Source organism: Pleurodeles waltl, chromosome 2_1 (assembly GCF_031143425.1).
Source record: "Pleurodeles waltl isolate 20211129_DDA chromosome 2_1, aPleWal1.hap1.20221129, whole genome shotgun sequence".
NCBI classification, from domain to species: domain Eukaryota; kingdom Metazoa; phylum Chordata; class Amphibia; order Caudata; family Salamandridae; genus Pleurodeles; species Pleurodeles waltl.
Genome location: NC_090438.1, coordinates 877,664,323 through 877,685,602, shown reverse-complemented (window position 1 = coordinate 877,685,602; position 21,280 = coordinate 877,664,323).

Below are 21,280 nucleotides of genomic sequence, written 5' to 3'. Positions count from 1 at the left end.
CGCCTCTAAACGCAACGTGGACACATCACATTTTTTTTAAAGAAAACAGAGCTGTTTTTTGCAAAGTGACTACCTGTAGAGTTTGGCCTCTAGCTCAGCCGGCACCTAGGTAAACCTACCAAACCTATGCATTTTTGAAAACTAGAGACCTAAGGGAATCCAAGATGGGGTAACTTGTGGGGCTCTGACCAGGTTTTGTTACCCAGAATCCTTTGCAAACCTCAATATGTGGCTAAAAAAAACATTTTCCTCACATTTTGGTGACAGAAAGTTCTGGAATCAGAGAAGAGCCACAAATTTCCTTCCAGCCAGCGTTCCCCCAAGTCTCCCGATAAAAATGATACCTCACTTGTGTGGGTAGGCCTAGCGCCCGCGACAGGAAATGCCTCTAAACGCAACGTGGACACATCACATTTTTTTAAAAGAAAACAGAGCTGTTTTTTGCAAAGTGACTACCTGTAGAGTTTGGCCTCTAGCTCAGCCGGCACCTAGGGAAACATACCAAACCTGTGCATTTCTGAAAACTAGAGACCTAGGGGAATCCAAGATGGTGTGACTTGGGGTGTCTGACCAGGTTTTGTTACCCAGAATCTTTTGCAAACCTCAAAATTTGGCTAAAAAAACACATTTTCCTCAAACTTTGGTGACAGAAAGTTCTGGAATCAGAGAGGAGCCACAAATTTCCTTCCACCCAGCGTTCCCCCAAGTCTCCTGATAAAAATGATACCTCACTTGTGTGGGTAGGCCTAGCGCACGCGACAGGAAACGCCCCAAAACGCAACGTGGACACATCACATTTTTTTTAAAGAAAACAGAGGTGTTTTTTGCAAAGTGCCTACCTGTAGATTTTGGCCTCTAGCTCAGCCGTCACCTAGGGAAACCTACCTAACCTGTGCATTTTTGAAAACTAGAGACCTAAGGGAATCCAAGATGGGGTAACTTGTGGGGCTCTGACCAGGTTTTGTTTCCCAGAATCCTTTGCAAACCTCAAAACGTGGCTAAAAAAACACATTTTCCTCACATTTTGGTGACAGAAAGTTCTGGAATCAGAGAGGAGCCACAAATTTCCTTCCACCCAGCGTTCCCCCAAGTCTCCCAATAAAAATGATACCTCACTTGTGTGGGTAGGCCTAGCGCCCGCGACAGGAAACGCCCCAAAACGCAACGTGGACACATCCCATTTTTTGAAAGAAAACAGAGGTGTTTTTGGCAAAGTGCCTACCTGTAGATTTTGGCCTCTAGCTCAGCCGGCACCTAGGGAAACCTACCAAACCTGTGCATTTTTTAAAACTAGAGACCTAAGGGAATCCAAGATGGGGTAACTTGTGGGGCTCTGACCAGGTTTTGTTACCCAGAATCCTTTGCAAACCTCAAAATGTGGCTAAAAAAACACATTTTCCTCACATTTTGGTGACAGAAAGTTCTGGAATCAGAGAGGAGCCACAAATGTCCTTTCACCCAGCGTTACCCCAAGTCTCCCGATAAAAATGATACCTCACTTGTGTGGGTAGGCCTAGCGCCCGCGACAGGAAACGCCTCTAAACGCAACGTGGACACATCACATTTTCTTTAAAGAAAACAGAGCTGTTTTTTGCAAAGTGACTACCTGTAGAGTTTGGCCTCTAGCTCAGCCGGCACCTAGGTAAACCTACCAAACCTATGCATTTTTGAAAACTAGAGACCTAAGGGAATCCAAGATGGGGTAACTTGTGGGGCTCTGAACAGGTTTTGTTACCCAGAATCCTTTGCAAACCTCAATATGTGGCTAAAAAAAACATTTTCCTCACATTTTGGTGACAGAAAGTTCTGGAATCAGAGAAGAGCCACAAATTTCCTTCCACCCAGCGTTCCCCCAAGTCTCCCGATAAAAATGATACCTCACTTGTGTGGGTAGGCATAGCGCCCGCGACAGGAAACGCCTCTAAACGCAACGTGGACACATCACATTTTTTTAAAAGAAAACAGAGCTGTTTTTTGCAAAGTGACTACCTGTAGAGTTTGGCCTCTAGCTCAGCCGGCACCTAGGTAAACCTACCAAACCTATGCATTTTTGAAAAATAGAGACCTAAAGGAATCCAAGATGGGGTAACTTGTGGGGCTCTGACCAGGTTTTGTTACCCAGAATCCTTTGCAAACCTCAATATGTGGCTAAAAAAACACATTTTCCTCACATTTTGGTGACAGAAAGTTCTGGAATCAGAGAGGAGCCACAGATGTCCTTCTACCCAGCGTTACCCCAAGTCTCCCGATAAAAATGACACCTCACTTGTGTGGGTAGGCCTAGCGCCCGCGACAGGAAACGCACCAAAACGCAACGTGGACACATCACATTTTTTTAAAGAAAACAGAGGTGTTTTTTGCAAAGTGCCTACCTGTAGATGTTGGCCTCTAGCTCTGCCGGCACCTAGGCAAACCTACCAAACCTGTGCATTTCTGAAAACTAGAGACCTAAGGGAATCCAAGATGGGGTAACTTGTGGGGCTCTGACCAGGTTTTGTTACCCAGAATCCTTTGCAAACCTCAAAATGTGGTTAAAAAAACACATTTTTCTCACATTTTGGTGACAGAAAGTTCTGGAATCAAAGAGGAGCCACGAATTTCCTTCCACCCAGCGTTCCCCCAAGTCTCCTGATAAAAATGATACCTCACTTGTGTGGGTAGGCCTAGCGCCCGCGACAGGAAACGCCTCTAAACGCAACGTGGACACATCACATTTTTTTTAAAGAAAACAGAGCTGTTTTTTGCAAAGTGACTACCTGTAGAGTTTGGCCTCTAGCTCAGCCGGCACCTAGGGAAACCTACCAAACCTGTGCATTTCTGAAAACTAGAGACCTAGGGGAATCCAAGATGGGGTGACTTGGGGTGTCTGACCAGGTTTTGTTTCCCAGAATCTTTTGCAAACCTCAAAATTTGGCTAAAAAAACACATTTTCCTCAAACTTTGGTGACAGAAAGTTCTGGAATCAGAGAGGAGCCACAAATTTCCTTCCACCCAGCGTTCCCCCAAGTCTCCTGATAAAAATGATACCTCACTTGTGTGGGTAGGCCTAGCGCACGCGACAGGAAACGCCCCAAAACGCAACGTGGACACATCACATTTTTTTAAAGAAAACAGAGGTGTTTTTTGCAAAGTGCCTACCTGTAGATTTTGGCCTCTAGCTCAGCCGGCACCTAGGGAAACCTACCAAACCTGTGCATTTTTGAAAACTAGAGACCTAAGGGAATCCAAGATGGGGTAACTTGTGGGGCTCTGACCAGGTTTTGTTACCCAGAATCCTTTGCAAACCTCAAAACGTGGCAAAAAAAACACATTTTCCTCACATTTTGGTGACAGAAAGTTCTGGAATCAGAGAGGAGCCACAAATGTCCTTTCACCCAGCGTTACCCCAAGTCTCCCGATAAAAATGATACCTCACTTGTGTGGGTAGGCCTAGCGCCCGCGACAGGAAACGCCTCTAAACGCAACGTGGACACATCACATTTTTTTAAAAGAAAACAGAGCTGTTTTTTGCAAAGTGACTACCTGTAGAGTTTGGCCTCTAGCTCAGCCGGCACCTAGGTAAACCTACCAAACCTATGCATTTTTGAAAACTAGAGACCTAAGGGAATCCAAGATGGGGTAACTTGTGGGGCTCTGACCAGGTTCTGTTACCCAGAATCCTTTGCAAACCTCAATATGTGGCTAAACAAAACATTTTCCTCACATTTTGGTGACAGAAAGTTCTGGAATCAGAGAAGAGCCACAAATTTCCTTCCACCCAGCGTTCCCCCAAGTCTCCCGATAAAAATGATACCTCACTTGTGTGGGTAGGCCTAGCGCCCGCGACAGGAAACGCCTCTAAACGCAACGTGGACACATCACATTTTTTTTAAAGAAAACAGAGCTGTTTTTTGCAAAGTGACTACCTGTAGAGTTTGGCCTCTAGCTCAGCCGGCACCTAGGTTAACCTACCAAACCTATGCATTTTTGAAAACTAGAGACCTAAAGGAATCCAAGATGGGGTAACTTGTGGGGCTCTGACCAGGTTTTGTTACCCAGAATCCTTTGCAAACCTCAATATGTGGCTAAAAAAACACATTTTCCTCACATTTTGGTGACAGAAAGTTCTGGAATCAGAGAGGAGCCACAAATGTCCTTTCACCCAGCGTTACCCCAAGTCTCCCGATAAAAATGATACCTCACTTGTGTGGGTAGGCCTAGCGCCCGCGACAGGAAACGCCTCTAAACGCAACGTGGACACATCACATTTTTTTTAAAGAAAACAGAGCTGTTTTTTGCAAAGTGACTACCTGTAGAGTTTGGCCTCTAGCTCAGCCGGCACCTAGGTAAACCTACCAAACCTATGCATTTTTGAAAACTAGAGGCCTAAGGAAATCCAAGATGGGGTAACTTGTGGGGCTCTGAACAGGTTTTGTTACCCAGAATCCTTTGCAAACCTCAATATGTGGCTAAAAAAAACATTTTCCTCACATTTTGGTGACAGAAAGTTCTGGAATCAGAGAAGAGCCACAAATTTCCTTCCACCCAGCGTTCCCCCAAGTCTCCCGATAAAAATGATACCTCACTTGTGTGGGTAGGCCTAGCGCCCGCGACAGGAAACGCCTCTAAACGCAACGTGGACACATCACATTTTTTTTAAAGAAAACAGAGCTGTTTTTTGCAAAGTGACTACCTGTAGAGTTTGGCCTCTAGCTCAGCCGGCACCTAGGTAAACCTACCAAACCTATGCATTTTTGAAAACTAGAGACCTAAGGGAATCCAAGATGGGGTAACTTGTGGGGCTCTGACCAGGTTCTGTTACCCAGAATCCTTTGCAAACCTCAATATGTGGCTAAAAAAAACATTTTCCTCACATTTTGGTGACAGAAAGTTCTGGAATCAGAGAAGAGCCACAAATTTCCTTCCACCCAGCGTTCCCCCAAGTCTCCCGATAAAAATGATACCTCACTTGTGTGGGTAGGCCTAGCGCCCGCGACAGGAAACGCCTCTAAACGCAACGTGGACACATCACATTTTTTTTAAAGAAAACAGAGCTGTTTTTTGCAAAGTGACTACCTGTAGAGTTTGGCCTCTAGCTCAGCCGGCACCTAGGTTAACCTACCAAACCTATGCATTTTTGAAAACTAGAGACCTAAAGGAATCCAAGATGGGGTAACTTGTGGGGCTCTGACCAGGTTTTGTTACCCAGAATCCTTTGCAAACCTCAATATGTGGCTAAAAAAACACATTTTCCTCACATTTTGGTGACAGAAAGTTCTGGAATCAGAGAGGAGCCACAAATTTCCTTCCACCCAGCGTTCCCCCAAGTCTCCTGATAAAAATGATACCTCACTTGTGTGGGTAGGCCTAGCGCCCGCAACAGGAAACGCCCCAAAACGCAACGTGGACACATCACATTTTTTGAAAGAAAACAGAGGTGTTTTTTGAAAAGTGCCTACCTGTAGATGTTGGCCTCTAGCTCAGCCGGCACCTAGGGAAACCTACCAAACCTGTGCATTTTTGAAAACTAGAGACCTAAAGGAATCCAAGATGGGGTAACTTGTGGGGCTCTGACCAGGTTTTGTTACCCAGAATCCTTTGCAAACCTCAATATGTGGCTAAAAAAACACATTTTCCTCACATTTTGGTGACAGAAAGTTCTGGAATCAGAGAGGAGCCACAAATTTCCTTCCACCCAGCGTTCCCCCAAGTCTCCCAATAAAAATGATACCTCACTTGTGTGGGTAGGCCTAGCGCCCGCGACAGGAAACGCCCCAAAACGCAACGTGGACACATCCCATTTTTTGAAAGAAAACAGAGGTGTTTTTGGCAAAGTGCCTACCTGTAGATTTTGGCCTCTAGCTCAGCCGGCACCTAGGGAAACCTACCAAACCTGTGCATTTTTGAAAACTAGAGACCTAAGGGAATCCAAGATGGGGTAACTTGTGGGGCTCTGACCAGGTTTTGTTACCCAGAATCCTTTGCAAACCTCAAAATGTGGCTAAAAAAACACATTTTCCTCACATTTTGGTGACAGAAAGTTCTGGAATCAGAGAGGAGCCACAAATGTCCTTTCACCCAGCGTTACCCCAAGTCTCCCGATAAAAATGATACCTCACTTGTGTGGGTAGGCCTAGCGCCCGCGACAGGAAACGCCTCTAAACGCAACGTGGACACATCACATTTTTTTTAAAGAAAACAGAGCTGTTTTTTGCAAAGTGACTACCTGTAGAGTTTGGCCTCTAGCTCAGCCGGCACCTAGGTAAACCTACCAAACCTATGCATTTTTGAAAACTAGAGACCTAAGGAAATCCAAGATGGGGTAACTTGTGGGGCTCTGAACAGGTTTTGTTACCCAGAATCCTTTGCAAACCTCAATATGTGGATAAAAAAAACATTTTCCTCACATTTTGGTGACAGAAAGTTCTGGAATCAGAGAAGAGCCTCAAATTTCCTTCCACCCAGCGTTCCCCCAAGTCTCCCGATAAAAATGATACCTCACTTGTGTGGGTAGGCCTAGCGCCCGCGACAGGAAACGCCTCTAAACGCAACGTGGACACATCACATTTTTTTAAAAGAAAACAGAGCTGTTTTTTGCAAAGTGACTACCTGTAGAGTTTGGCCTCTAGCTCAGCCGGCACCTAGGTAAACCTACCAAACCTATGCATTTTTGAAAACTAGAGACCTAAAGGAATCCAAGATGGGGTAACTTGTGGGGCTCTGACTAGGTTTTGTTACCCAGAATCCTTTGCAAACCTCAATATGTGGCTAAAAAAACACATTTTCCTCACATTTTGGTGACAGAAAGTTCTAGAATCAGAGAGGAGCCACAAATTTCCTTCCACCCAGCGTTCCCCCAAGTCTCCTGATAAAAATGATACCTCACTTGTGTGGGTAGGCCTAGCGCCCGCGACAGGAAACGCCCCAAAGCGCAACGTGGACACATCACATTTTTTGAAAGAAAACAGAAGTGTTTTTTGCAAAGTGCCTACCTGTAGATGTTGGCCTCTAGCTCAGCCGGCACCTAGGGAAACCTACCAAACCTGTGCATTTTTTAAAACTAGAGACCTAAAGGAATCCAAGATGGGGTAACTTGTGGGGCTCTGACCAGGTTTTGTTACCCAGAATCCTTTGCAAACCTCAAAATTTGGCTAAAAAACACATTTTCCTCACATTTTGGTGACAGAAAGTTCTGGAATCTGAGAGGAGCCACAAATTTCCTTCCACCCAGCGTTCCCCCAAGTCTCCAAATAAAAATGATACCTCACTTGTGTGGGTAGGCCTAGCGCCTGCGACAGGAAACGCCCCAAAACGCAACGTGGACACATCACATTTTTTTAAAGAAAACAGAGGTGTTTTTTGCAAAGTGCCTACCTGTAGATTTTGGCCTCTAGCTCAGCCGGCACCTAGGGAAACCTACCAAACCTGTGCATTTTTGAAAACTAGAGACCTAAGGGAATCCAAGATGGGGTAACTTGTGGGGCTCTGACCAGGTTTTGTTACCCAGAATCCTTTGCAAACCTCAAAACGTGGCGAAAAAAACACATTTTCCTCACATTTTGGTGACAGAAAGTTCTGGAATCAGAGAGGAGCCACAAATGTCCTTTCACCCAGCGTTACCCCAAGTCTCCCGATAAAAATGATACCTCACTTGTGTGGGTAGGCCTAGCGCCCGCGACAGGAAACGCCTCTAAACGCAACGTGGACACATCACATTTTTTTTAAAGAAAACAGAGCTGTTTTTTGCAAAGTGACTACCTGTAGAGTTTGGCCTCTAGCTCAGCCGGCACCTAGGTAAACCTACCAAACCTATGCATTTTTGAAAACTAGAGACCTAAGGGAATCCAAGATGGGGTAACTTGTGGGGCTCTGACCAGGTTTTGTTACCCAGAATCCTTTGCAAACCTCAATATGTGGCTAAAAAAAACATTTTCCTCACATTTTGGTGACAGAAAGTTCTGGAATCAGAGAAGAGCCACAAATTTCCTTCCACCCAGCGTTCCCCCAAGTCTCCCGATAAAAATGATACCTCACTTGTGTGGGTAGGCCTAGCGCCCGCGACAGGAAACGCCTCTAAACGCAACGTGGACACATCACATTTTTTTTAAAGAAAACAGAGCTGTTTTTTGCAAAGTGACTACCTGTAGAGTTTGGCCTCTAGCTCAGCCGGCACCTAGGGAAACCTACCAAACCTGTGCATTTCTGAAAACTAGAGACCTAGGGGAATCCAAGATGGGGTGACTTGGGGGTCTGACCAGGTTTTGTTACCCAGAATCTTTTGCAAACCTCAAAATTTGGCTAAAAAAACACATTTTCCTCAAACTTTGGTGACAGAAAGATCTGGAATCAGAGAGGAGCCACAAATTTCCTTCCACCCAGCGTTCCCCCAAGTCTCCTGATAAAAATGATACCTCACTTGTGTGGGTAGGCCTAGCGCACGCGACAGGAAACGACCCAAAACGCAACGTGGACACATCACATTTTTTTAAAGAAAACAGAGGTGTTTTTTGCAAAGTGCCTACCTGTAGATTTTGGCCTCTAGCTCAGCCGGCACCTAGGGAAACCTACCAAACCTGTGCATTTTTGAAAACTAGAGACCTAAGGGAATCCAAGATGGGGTAACTTGTGGGGCTCTGACCAGGTTTTGTTACCCAGAATCCTTTGCAAACCTCAAAACGTGGCGAAAAAAACACATTTTCCTCACATTTTGGTGACAGAAAGTTCTGGAATCAGAGAGGAGCCACAAATGTCCTTTCACCCAGCGTAACCCCAAGTCTCCCGATAAAAATGATACCTCACTTGTGTGGGTAGGCCTAGCGCCCGCGACAGGAAACGCCTCTAAACGCAACGTGGACACATCACATTTTTTTTAAAGAAAACAGAGCTGTTTTTTGCAAAGTGACTACCTGTAGAGTTTGGCCTCTAGCTCAGCCGGCACCTAGGTAAACCTACCAAACCTATGCATTTTTGAAAACTAGAGACCTAAGGGAATCCAAGATGGGGTAACTTGTGGGGCTCTGACCAGGTTTTGTTACCCAGAATCCTTTGCAAACCTCAATATGTGGCTAAAAAAAACATTTTCCTCACATTTTGGTGACAGAAAGTTCTGGAATCAGAGAAGAGCCACAAATTTCCTTCCACCCAGCGTTCCCCCAAGTCTCCCGATAAAAATGATACCTCACTTGTGTGGGTAGGCCTAGCGCCCGCGACAGGAAACGCCTCTAAACGCAACGTGGACACATCACATTTTTTTTAAAGAAAACAGAGCTGTTTTTTGCAAAGTGACTACCTGTAGAGTTTGGCCTCTAGCTCAGCCGGCACCTAGGGAAACCTACCAAACCTGTGCATTTCTGAAAACTAGAGACCTAGGGGAATCCAAGATGGGGTGACTTGGGGTGTCTGACCAGGTTTTGTTACCCAGAATCTTTTGCAAACCTCAAAATTTGGCTAAAAAAACACATTTTCCTCAAACTTTGGTGACAGAAAGTTCTGGAATCAGAGAGGAGCCACAAATTTCCTTCCACCCAGCGTTCCCCCAAGTCTCCTGATAAAAATGATACCTCACTTGTGTGGGTAGGCCTAGCGCACGCGACAGGAAACGCCCCAAAACGCAACGTGGACACATCACATTTTTTTAAAGAAAACAGAGGTGTTTTTTGCAAAGTGCCTACCTGTAGATTTTGGCCTCTAGCTCAGCCGGCACCTAGGGAAACCTACCAAACCTGTGCATTTTTGAAAACTAGAGACCTAAGGGAATCCAAGATGGGGTAACTTTTGGGGCTCTGACCAGGTTTTGTTACCCAGAATCCTTTGCAAACCTCAAAACGTGGCGAAAAAAACACATTTTCCTCACATTTTGGTGACAGAAAGTTCTGGAATCAGAGAGGAGCCACAAATGTCCTTTCACCCAGCGTAACCCCAAGTCTCCCGATAAAAATGATACCTCACTTGTGTGGGTAGGCCTAGCGCCCGCGACAGGAAACGCCTCTAAACGCAACGTGGACACATCACATTTTTTTTAAAGAAAACAGAGCTGTTTTTTGCAAAGTGACTACCTGTAGAGTTTGGCCTCTAGCTCAGCCGGCACCTAGGTAAACCTACCAAACCTATGCATTTTTGAAAACTAGAGACCTAAGGGAATCCAAGATGGGGTAACTTGTGGGGCTCTGACCAGGGTCTGTTACCCAGAATCCTTTGCAAACCTCAATATGTGGCTAAAAAAAACATTTTCCTCACATTTTGGTGACAGAAAGTTCTGGAATCAGAGAAGAGCCACAAATTTCCTTCCACCCAGCGTTCCCCCAAGTCTCCTGATAAAAATGATACCTCACTTGTGTGGGTAGGCCTAGCGCCCGCGACAGGAAACGCCCCAAAACGCAACGTGGACACATCACATTTTTTGAAAGAACACAGAGGTGTTTTTTGCAAAGTGCCTACCTGTAGATGTTGGCCTCTAGCTCAGCCGGCACCTAGGGAAACCTACCAAACCTGTGCATTTTTGAAAACTAGAGACCTAAAGGAATCCAAGATGGGGTAACTTGTGGGGCTCTGACCAGGTTTTGTTACCCAGAATCCTTTGCAAACCTCAAAATGTGGCTAAAAAAACACATTTTCCTCACATTTTGGTGAGAGAAAGTTCTGGAATCAGAGAGGAGCCACAGATGTCCTTCCACCCAGCGTTACCCCAAGTCTCCCGATAAAAATGACACCTCACTTGTGTGGGTAGGCCTAGCGCCCGCGACAGGAAATGCCCCAAAACGCAATGTGGACACATCACATTTTTTTAAAGAAAACAGAGGTGTTTTTGGCAAAGTGCCTACCTGTAGATTTTGGCCTCTAGCTCTGCCGGCACCTAGGCAAACCTACCAAACCTGTGCATTTTTTAAAACTAGAGACCTAAGGGAATCCAAGATGGGGTAACTTGTGGGGCTCTGACCAGGTTTTGTTACCTAGAATCCTTTGCAAACCTCAAAATATGGCTAAAAAAACACATTTTCCTCACATTTTGGTGACAGAAAGTTCTGGAATCTGAGAGGAGCCACAAATTTCCTTCCACCCAGCGTTCCCCCAAGTCTCCAAATAAAAATAATACCTCACTTGTGTGGGTAGGCCTAACGCCCGCGACAGGAAACGCCCCAAAACGCAACGTGGACACATCACATTTTTTGAAAGAAAACAGAGGTGTTTTTTGCAAAGTGCCTACCTGTAGATTTTGGCCTCTAGCTCAGCCGGCACCTAGGGAAACCTACCAAACCTGAGCATTTCTGAAAACTAGAGACCTAGTAGAATCCAAGATGGGGTGACTTATGGGGCTCTGACCAGGTTTTGTTACCCAGAATCCTTTGCAAACCTCAATATGTGGCTAAAAAAAACATTTTCCTCACATTTTGGTGACAGAAAGTTCTGGAATCAGAGAAGAGCCACAAATTTCCTTCCACCCAGCGTTCCCCCAAGTCTCCCGATAAAAATGATACCTCACTTGTGTGGGTAGGCCTAGCGCCCGCGACAGGAAACGCCTCTAAACGCAACGTGGACACATCACATTTTTTTAAAAGAAAACAGAGCTGTTTTTTGCAAAGTGACTACCTGTAGAGTTTGGCCTCTAGCTCAGCCGGCACCTAGGGAAACCTACCAAACCTGTGCATTTCTGAAAACTAGAGACCTAGGGGAATCCAAGATGGTGTGACTTGGGGTGTCTGACCAGGTTTTGTTACCCAGAATCCTTTGCAAACCTCAAAATTTGGCTAAAAAAAACACATTTTCCTCAAACTTTGGTGACAGAAAGTTCTGGAATCAGAGAGGAGCCACAAATTTCCTTCCACCCAGCGTTCCCCCAAGTCTCCTGATAAAAATGATACCTCACTTGTGTGGGTAGGCCTAGCGCACGCGACAGCAAACGCCCCAAAACGCAACGTGGACACATCACATTTTTTTAAAGAAAACAGAGGTGTTTTTTGCAAAGTGCCTACCTGTAGATTTTGGCCTCTAGCTCAGCCGGCACCTAGGGAAACCTACCAAACCTGTGCATTTTTGAAAACTAGAGACCTAAGGGAATCCAAGATGGGGTAACTTGTGGGGCTCTGACCAGGTTTTGTTACCCAGAATCCTTTGCAAACCTCAAAACGTGGCTAAAAAAACACATTTTCCTCACATTTTGGTGACAGAAAGTTCTGGAATCAGAGAGGAGCCACAAATTTCCTTCCACCCAGCGTTCCCCCAAGTCTCCCAATAAAAATGATACCTCACTTGTGTGGGTAGGCCTAGCGCCCGCGACAGGAAACGCCCCAAAACGCAACGTGGACACATCCCATTTTTTGAAAGAATACAGAGGTGTTTTTGGCAAAGTGCCTACCTGTAGACTTTGGCCTCTAGCTCAGCCGGCACCTAGGGAAACCTACCAAACCTGTGCATTTTTGAAAACTAGAGACCTAAGGGAATCCAAGATGGGGTAACTTGTGGGGCTCTGACCAGGTTTTGTTACCCTGAATCCTTTGCAAACCTCAAAATGTGGCTAAAAAAACACATTTTCCTCACATTTTGGTGACAGAAAGTTCTGGAATCAGAGAAGAGCCACAAATTTCCTTCCACCCAGCGTTCCCCCAAGTCTCCCGATAAAAATGATACCTCACTTGTGTGGGTAGGCCTAGCGCCCGCGACAGGAAACGCCTCTAAACGCAACGTGGACACATCACATTTTTTTTTAAAGAAAACAGAGCTGTTTTTTGCAAAGTGACTACCTGTAGAGTTTGGCCTCTAGCTCAGCCGGCACCTAGGTAAACCTACCAAACCTATGCATTTTTGAAAACTAGAGACCTAAAGGAATCCAAGATGGGGTAACTTGTGGGGCTCTGACCAGGTTTTGTTACCCAGAATCCTTTGCAAACCTCAATATGTGGCTAAAAAAACACATTTTCCTCACATTTTGGTGACAGAAAGTTCTGGAATCAGAGAGGAGCCACAAATTTCCTTCCACCCAGCGTTCCCCCAAGTCTCCTGATAAAAATGATACCTCACTTGTGTGGGTAGGCCTAGCGCCCGCGACAGGAAACGCCCCAAAACGCAACGTGGACACATCACATTTTTTTAAAGAAAACAGAGGTGTTTTTTGCAAAGTGCCTACCTGTAGATGTTGGCCTCTAGCTCAGCCGGCACCTAGGGAAACCTACCAAACCTGTGCATTTTTGAAAACTAGAGACCTAAAGGAATCCAAGATGGGGTAACTTGTGGGGCTCTGACCAGGTTTTGTTACCCAGAATCCTTTGCAAACCTCAAAATGTGGCTAAAAAAACACATTTTCCTCACATTTTGGTGAGAGAAAGTTCTGGAATCAGAGAGGAGCCACAGATGTCCTTCCACCCAGCGTTACCCCAAGTCTCCCGATAAAAATGACACCTCACTTGTGTGGGTAGGCCTAGCGCCCGCGACAGGAAATGCCCCAAAACGCAATGTGGACACATCACATTTTTTTAAAGAAAACAGAGGTGTTTTTGGCAAAGTGCCTACCTGTAGATTTTGGCCTCTAGCTCTGCCGGCACCTAGGCAAACCTACCAAACCTGTGTATTTTTTAAAACTAGAGACCTAAGGGAATCCAAGATGGGGTAACTTGTGGGGCTCTGACCAGGTTTTGTTACCTAGAATCCTTTGCAAACCTCAAAATTTGGCTAAAAAAACACATTTTCCTCACATTTTGGTGACAGAAAGTTCTGGAATCTGAGAGGAGCCACAAATTTCCTTCCACCCAGCGTTCCCCCAAGTCTCCAAATAAAAATGATACCTCACTTGTGTGGGTAGGCCTAACGCCCGTGACAGGAAACGCCCCAAAACGCAACGTGGACACATCACATTTTTTGAAAGAAAACAGAGGTGTTTTTTGCAAAGTGCCTACCTGTAGATTTTGGCCTCTAGCTCAGCCGGCACCTAGGGAAACCTACCAAACCTGAGCATTTCTGAAAACTAGAGACCTAGTGGAATCCAAGATGGGGTGACTTATGGGGCTCTGACCAGGTTTTGTTACCCAGAATCCTTTGCAAACCTCAATATGTGGCTAAAAAAAAACATTTTCCTCACATTTTGGTGACAGAAAGTTCTGGAATCAGAGAAGAGCCACAAATTTCCTTCCACCCAGCGTTCCCCCAAGTCTCCCGATAAAAATGATACCTCACTTGTGTGGGTAGGCCTAGCGCCCGCGACAGGAAACGCCTCTAAACGCAACGTGGACACATCACATTTTTTTAAAAGAAAACAGAGCTGTTTTTTGCAAAGTGACTACCTGTAGAGTTTGGCCTCTAGCTCAGCCGGCACCTAGGGAAACCTACCAAACCTGTGCATTTCTGAAAACTAGAGACCTAGGGGAAACCAAGATGGTGTGACTTGGGGTGTCTGACCAGGTTTTGTTACCCAGAATCCTTTGCAAACCTCAAAATTTGGCTAAAAAAACACATTTTCCTCAAACTTTGGTGACAGAAAGTTCTGGAATCAGAGAGGAGCCACAAATTTCCTTCCACCCAGCGTTCCCCCAAGTCTCCTGATAAAAATGATACCTCACTTGTGTGGGTAGGCCTAGCGCACGCGACAGGAAACGCCCCAAAACGCAACGTGGACACATCACATTTTTTTAAAGAAAACAGAGGTGTTTTTTGCAAAGTGCCTACCTGTAGATTTTGGCCTCTAGCTCAGCCGGCACCTAGGGAAACCTACCAAACCTGTGCATTTTTGAAAACTAGAGACCTAAGGGAATCCAAGATGGGGTAACTTGTGGGGCTCTGACCAGGTTTTGTTACCCAGAATCCTTTGCAAACCTCAAAACGTGGCTAAAAAAACACATTTTCCTCACATTTTGGTGACAGAAAGTTCTGGAATCAGAGAGGAGCCACAAATTTCCTTCCACCCAGCGTTCCCCCAAGTCTCCCAATAAAAATGATACCTCACTTGTGTGGGTAGGCCTAGCGCCCGCGACAGGAAACGCCCCAAAACGCAACGTGGACACATCCCATTTTTTGAAAGAATACAGAGGTGTTTTTGGCAAAGTGCCTACCTGTAGACTTTGGCCTCTAGCTCAGCCGGCACCTAGGGAAACCTACCAAACCTGTGCATTTTTGAAAACTAGAGACCTAAGGGAATCCAAGATGGGGTAACTTGTGGGGCTCTGACCAGGTTTTGTTACCCAGAATCCTTTGCAAACCTCAAAATGTGGCTAAAAAAACACATTTTCCTCACATTTTGGTGACAGAAAGTTCTGGAATCAGAGAGGAGCCACAAATGTCCTTTCACCCAGCGTTACCCCAAGTCTCCCGATAAAAATGATACCTCACTTGTGTGGGTAGGCCTAGCTCCCGCGACAGGAAACGCCTCTAAACGCAACGTGGACACATCACATTTTTTTAAAAGAAAACAGAGCTGTTTTTTGCAAAGTGACTACCTGTAGAGTTTGGCCTCTAGCTCAGCCGGCACCTAGGTAAACCTACCAAACCTATGCATTTTTTAAAACTAGAGACCTAAGGGAATCCAAGATGGGGTAACTTGTGGGGCTCTGACCAGGTTCTGTTACCCAGAATCCTTTGCAAACCTCAAAATGTGGATAAAAAAACAAATTTTCCTCACATTTTGGTGAGAGAAAGTTCTGGAATCAGAGAGGAGCCACAAATTTCCTTCCACCCAGCGTTTCCCCAAGTCTCCCGATAAAAATGATACCTCATTTGTGTAGGTAGGCCTAGCGCCCGCGACAGGAAACGCCCCAAAACGCAACGTGGACACATCACATTTTTTTAAAGAAAACAGAGGTGTTTTTTGCAAAGTGCCTAACTGTAGATTTTGGGCCTCTAGCTCAGCCGGGTACCTAGGGAAACCTACCAAACCTATGCATTTTTGTAAACTAGAGACCTAGGGGAATCCAAGATGGGGTGACTTGTGGGGCTCTGACCAGGTTTTGTTACCCATAATCCTTTGCAAACCTCAAAATGTGGCTAAAAAAACACATTTTCCTCACATTTTGGTGAGAGAAAGTTCTGGAATCAGAGAGGAGCCACAGATGTCCTTCCACCCAGCGTTACCCAAGTCTCCCGATAAAAATGACACCTCACTTGTGTGTGTAGGCCTAGCGCCCGCGACAGGAAACGCACCAAAATGCAACGTGGACACATCACATTTTTTTAAAGAAAACAGAGGTGTTTTTGGCAAAGTGCCTACCTGTAGATTTTGGCCTCTAGCTCTGCCGGCACCTAGGCAAACCTACCAAACCTGTGCATTTTTTAAAACTAGAGACCTAAGGGAATCCAAGATGGGGTAACTTGTGGGGCTCTGACCAGGTTTTGTTACCTAGAATCCTTTGCAAACCTCAAAATTTGGCTAAAAAAACACATTTTCCTCACATTTTGGTGACAGAAAGTTCTGGAATCTGAGAGGAGCCACAAATTTCCTTCCACCCAGCGTTCCCCCAAGTCTCCAAATAAAAATGATACCGCACTTGTGTGGGTAGGCCTAACGCCCGCGACAGGAAACGCCCCAAAACGCAACGTGGACACATCACATTTTTTGAAAGAAAACAGGTGTTTTTTGCAAAGTGCCTACCTGTAGATTTTGGCCTCTAGCTCAGCCGGCACCTAGGGAAACCTACCAAACCTGAGCATTTCTGAAAACTAGAGACCTAGTGGAATCCAAGATGGGGTGACTTATGGGGCTCTGACCAGGTTCTGTTACCCAGAATCCTTTGGAAACCTCAAAATGTGGCTAAAAAAACACATTTTCCTCACATTTTGGTGACAGAATGTTCTGGAATCAGAGAAGAGCCACAAATTTCCTTCCACCCAGCGTTCCCCCATGTGTCCCAATAAAAATGATACCTCACTTGTGTGGGTAGGCCTAGCGCCCGCAACAGGAAACGCCCCAGAACGCAACGTGGACACATAAAATTTTTTGAAAGAAAACAGAGGTGTTTTTGGCAAAGTGCCTACCTGTAGATTTTGGCCTCTAGCTCAGCCGGGCACCTAGGGAAACCTACCAAACCTGTGCATTTTTGAAAACTAGAGACCTAAGGGAATCCAAGATGGGGTAACTTGTGGGGCTCTGACCAGGTTTTGTTACCCAGAATCCTTTGCAAACCTCAAAATGTGGTTAAAAAAACACATTTTTCTCACATTTTGGTGACAGAAAGTTCTGGAATCAAAGAGGAGCCACGAATTTCCTTCCACCCAACGTTCCCCCAAGTCTCCTGATAAAAATGATTCCTCACTTGTGTGGGTAGGCCTAGCGCCCGCGTCAGGAAACGCCCCAAAACGCAACGTGGACACATCACATTTTTTTAAAGAAAACAGAGGTGTTTTTTGCAAAGTGCCTACCTGTAGATTTTGGCCTCTAGCTCAGCGGGCACCTAGGGAAACCTACCAAACCTGTGCATTTTTGAAAACTAGAGACCTAAGGGAATCCAAGATGGGGTAACTTGTGGGGCTCTGACCAGGTTTGTTACCCAGAATCCTTTGCAAACCTCAAAACGTGGCGAAAAAAACACATTTTCCTCACATTTTGGTGACAGAAAGTTCTGGAATCAGAGAGGAGCCACAAATGTCCTTTCACCCAGCGTTACCCCAAGTCTCCCGATAAAAATGATACCTCACTTGTGTGGGTAGGCCTAGCGCCCGCGACAGGAAACGCCTCTAAACGCAACGTGGACACATCACATTTTTTTTAAAGAAAACAGAGCTGTTTTTTGCAAAGTGCCTACCTGTAGAGTTTGGCCTCTAGCTCAGCCGGCACCTAGGTAAACCTACCAAACCTATGCATTTTTGAAAACTAGAGACCTAAGGGAATCCAAGATGGGGTAACTTGTGGGGCTCTGACCAGGTTTTGTTACCCAGAATCCTTTGCAAACCTCAATATGTGGCTAAAAAAAACATTTTCCTCACATTTTGGTGACAGAAAGTTCTGGAATCAGAGAAGAGCCACAAATTTCCTTCCAGCCAGCGTTCCCCCATGTCTCCCGATAAAAATGATACCTCACTTGTGTGGGTAGGCCTAGCGCCCGCGACAGGAAACGCCTCTAAACGCAACGTGGACACATCACATTTTTTTTAAAGAAAACAGAGCTGTTTTTTGCAAAGTGACTACCTGTAGAGTTTGGCCTCTAGCTCAGCCGGCACCTAGGGAAACCTACCAAACCTGTGCATTTCTGAAAACTAGAGACCTAGGGGAATCCAAGATGGGGTGACTTGGGGTGTCTGACCAGGTTTTGTTACCCAGAATCTTTTGCAAACCTCAAAATTTGGCTAAAAAAACACATTTTCCTCAAACTTTGGTGACAGAAAGTTCTGGAATCAGAGAGGAGCCACAAATTTCCTTCCACCCAGCGTTCCCCCAAGTCTCCTGATAAAAATGATACCTCACTTCTGTGGGTAGGCCTAGCGCACGCGACAGGAAACGCCCCAAAACGCAACGTGGACACATCACATTTTTTTAAAGAAAACAGAGGTGTTTTTTGCAAAGTGCCTACCTGTAGATTTTGGCCTCTAGCTCAGCCGGCACCTAGGGAAACCTACCAAACCTGTGCATTTTTGAAAACTAGAGACCTAAGGGAATCCAAGATGGGGTAACTTGTGGGGCTCTGACCAGGTTTTGTTACCCAGAATCCTTTGCAAACCTCAAAACGTGGCGAAAAAAACACATTTTCCTCACATTTTGGTGACAGAAAGTTCTGGAATCAGAGAGGAGCCACAAATGTCCTTTCACCCAGCGTTACCCCAAGTCTCCCGATAAAAATGATACCTCACTTGTGTGGGTAGGCCTAGCGCCCGCGACAGGAAACGCCTCTAAACGCAACGTGGACACATCACATTTTTTTTAAAGAAAACAGAGCTGTTTTTTGCAAAGTGACTACCTGTAGAGTTTGGCCTCTAGCTCAGCCGGCACCTAGGTAAACCTACCAAACCTATGCATTTTTGAAAACTAGAGACCTAAGGGAATCCAAGATGGGGTAACTTGTGGGGCTCTGACCAGGTTCTGTTACCCAGAATCCTTTGCAAACCTCAATATGTGGCTAAAAAAACATTTTCCTCACATTTTGGTGACAGAATGTTCTGGAATCAGAGAAGAGCCACAAATTTCCTTCCACCCAGCGTTCCCCCAAGTCTCCCGATAAAAATGATACCTCACTTGTGTGGGTAGGCCTAGCGCCCGCGACAGGAAACGCCTCTAAACGCAACGTGGACACATCACATTTTTTTTAAAGAAAACAGAGCTGTTTTTTGCAAAGTGACTACCTGTAGAGTTTGGCCTCTAGCTCAGCCGGCACCTAGGTAAACCTACCAAACCTATGCATTTTTGAAAACTAGAGACCTAAAGGAATCCAAGATGGGGTAACTTGTGGGGCTCTGACCAGGTTTTGTTACCCAGAATCCTTTGCAAACCTCAATATGTGGCTAAAAAAACACATTTTCCTCACATTTTGGTGACAGAAAGTTCTGGAATCAGAGAGGAGCCACAAATTTCCTTCCACCCAGCGTTCCCCCAAGTCTCCTGATAAAAATGATACCTCACTTGTGTGGGTAGGCCTAGCGCCCGCAACAGGAAACGCCCCAAAACGCAACGTGGACACATCACATTTTTTGAAAGAAAACAGAGGTGTTTTTTGCATAGTGCCTACCTGTAGATGTTGGCCTCTAGCTCAGCCGGGCACCTAGGGAAACCTACCAAACCTGTGCATTTTTGAAAACTAGAGACCTAAAGGAATCCAAGATGGGGTAACTTGTGGGGCTCTGACCAGGTTTTGTTACCCAGAATCCTTTGCAAACCTCAAAATGTGGCTAAAAAAACACATTTTCCTCACATTTTGGTGAGAGAAAGTTCTGGAATCAGAGAGGAGCCACAGATGTCCTTCCACCCAGCGTTACCCCAAGTCTCCCGATAAAAATGACACCTCACTTGTGTGGGTTGGCCTAGCGCCCGCGACAGGAAACGCCTCTAAACGCAACGTGGACACATCACATTTTTTTAAAGAAAACAGAGGTGTTTTTGGCAAAGTGCCTACCTGTAGATTTTGGCCTCTAGCTCTGCCGGCACCTAGGCAAACCTACCAAACCTGTGCATTTTTTAAAACTAGAGACCTAAGGGAATCCAAGATGGGGTAACTTGTGGGGCTCTGACCAGGTTTTGTTACCTAGAATCCTTTGCAAACCTCAAAATTTGGCTAAAAAAACACATTTTCCTCACATTTTGGTGACAGAAAGTTCTGGAATCTGAGAGGAGCCACAAATTTCCTTCCACCCAGCGTTCCCCCAAGTCTCCAAATAAAAATGATACCTCCCTTGTGTGGGTAGGCCTAACGCCCGCGACAGGAAACGCCCCAAAACGCAACGTGGACACATCACATTTTTTGAAAGAAAACAGAGGTGTTTTTTGCAAAGTGCCTACCTGTAGATTTTGGCCTCTAGCTCAGCCGGCACCTAGGGAAACCTACCAAACCTGAGCATTTCTGAAAACTAGAGACCTAGTGGAATCCAAGATGGGGTGACTTATGGGGCTCTGACCAGGTTCTGTTACCCAGAATCCTTTGCAAACTTCAAAATGTGGCTAAAAAAACACATTTTCCTCACATTTTGGTGACAGAATGTTCTGGAATCAGAGAAGAGCCACAAGTTTCCTTCCACCCAGCGTTCCCCCAAGTGTCCCAATAAAAATGATACCTCACTTGTGTGGGTAGGCCTAGCGCCCGCAACAGGAAACGCCCCAAAACGCAACGTGGACACATCACATTTTTTGAAAGAAAACAGAGGTGTTTTTGGCAAAGTGCCTACCTGTAGATTTTGGCCTCTAGCTCAGCCGGCACCTAGGGAAACCTACCAAACCTGTGCATTTTTTAAAACTAGAGACCTAAGGGAATCCAAGATGGGGTAACTTGTGGGGCTCTGACCAGGTTTTGTTACCCATAATCCTTTGCAAACCTCAAAATTTGGCTAAAAAAAACACATTTTCCTCACATTTTGGTGACAGAAAGTTCTGGAATCTGAGAGGAGCCACACATTTCCTTCCACCCAGCGTTCCCCCAAGTCTCCCAATAAAAATGATACCTCACTTGTGTGGGTAGGCCTAACGCCCGCGACAGGAAACGCCCCAAAACTCAACGTGGACACATCACATTTTTTGAAAGAAAACAGAGGTGTTTTTTGCAAAGTGCCTACCTGTAGATTTTGGCCTCTAGCTCAGCCGGCACCTAGGGAAACCTACCAAACCTGAGCATTTCTGAAAACTAGAGACCTAGTGGAATCCAAGATGGGGTGACTTGTGGGGCTCTGACCAGGTTCTGTTACCCAGAAT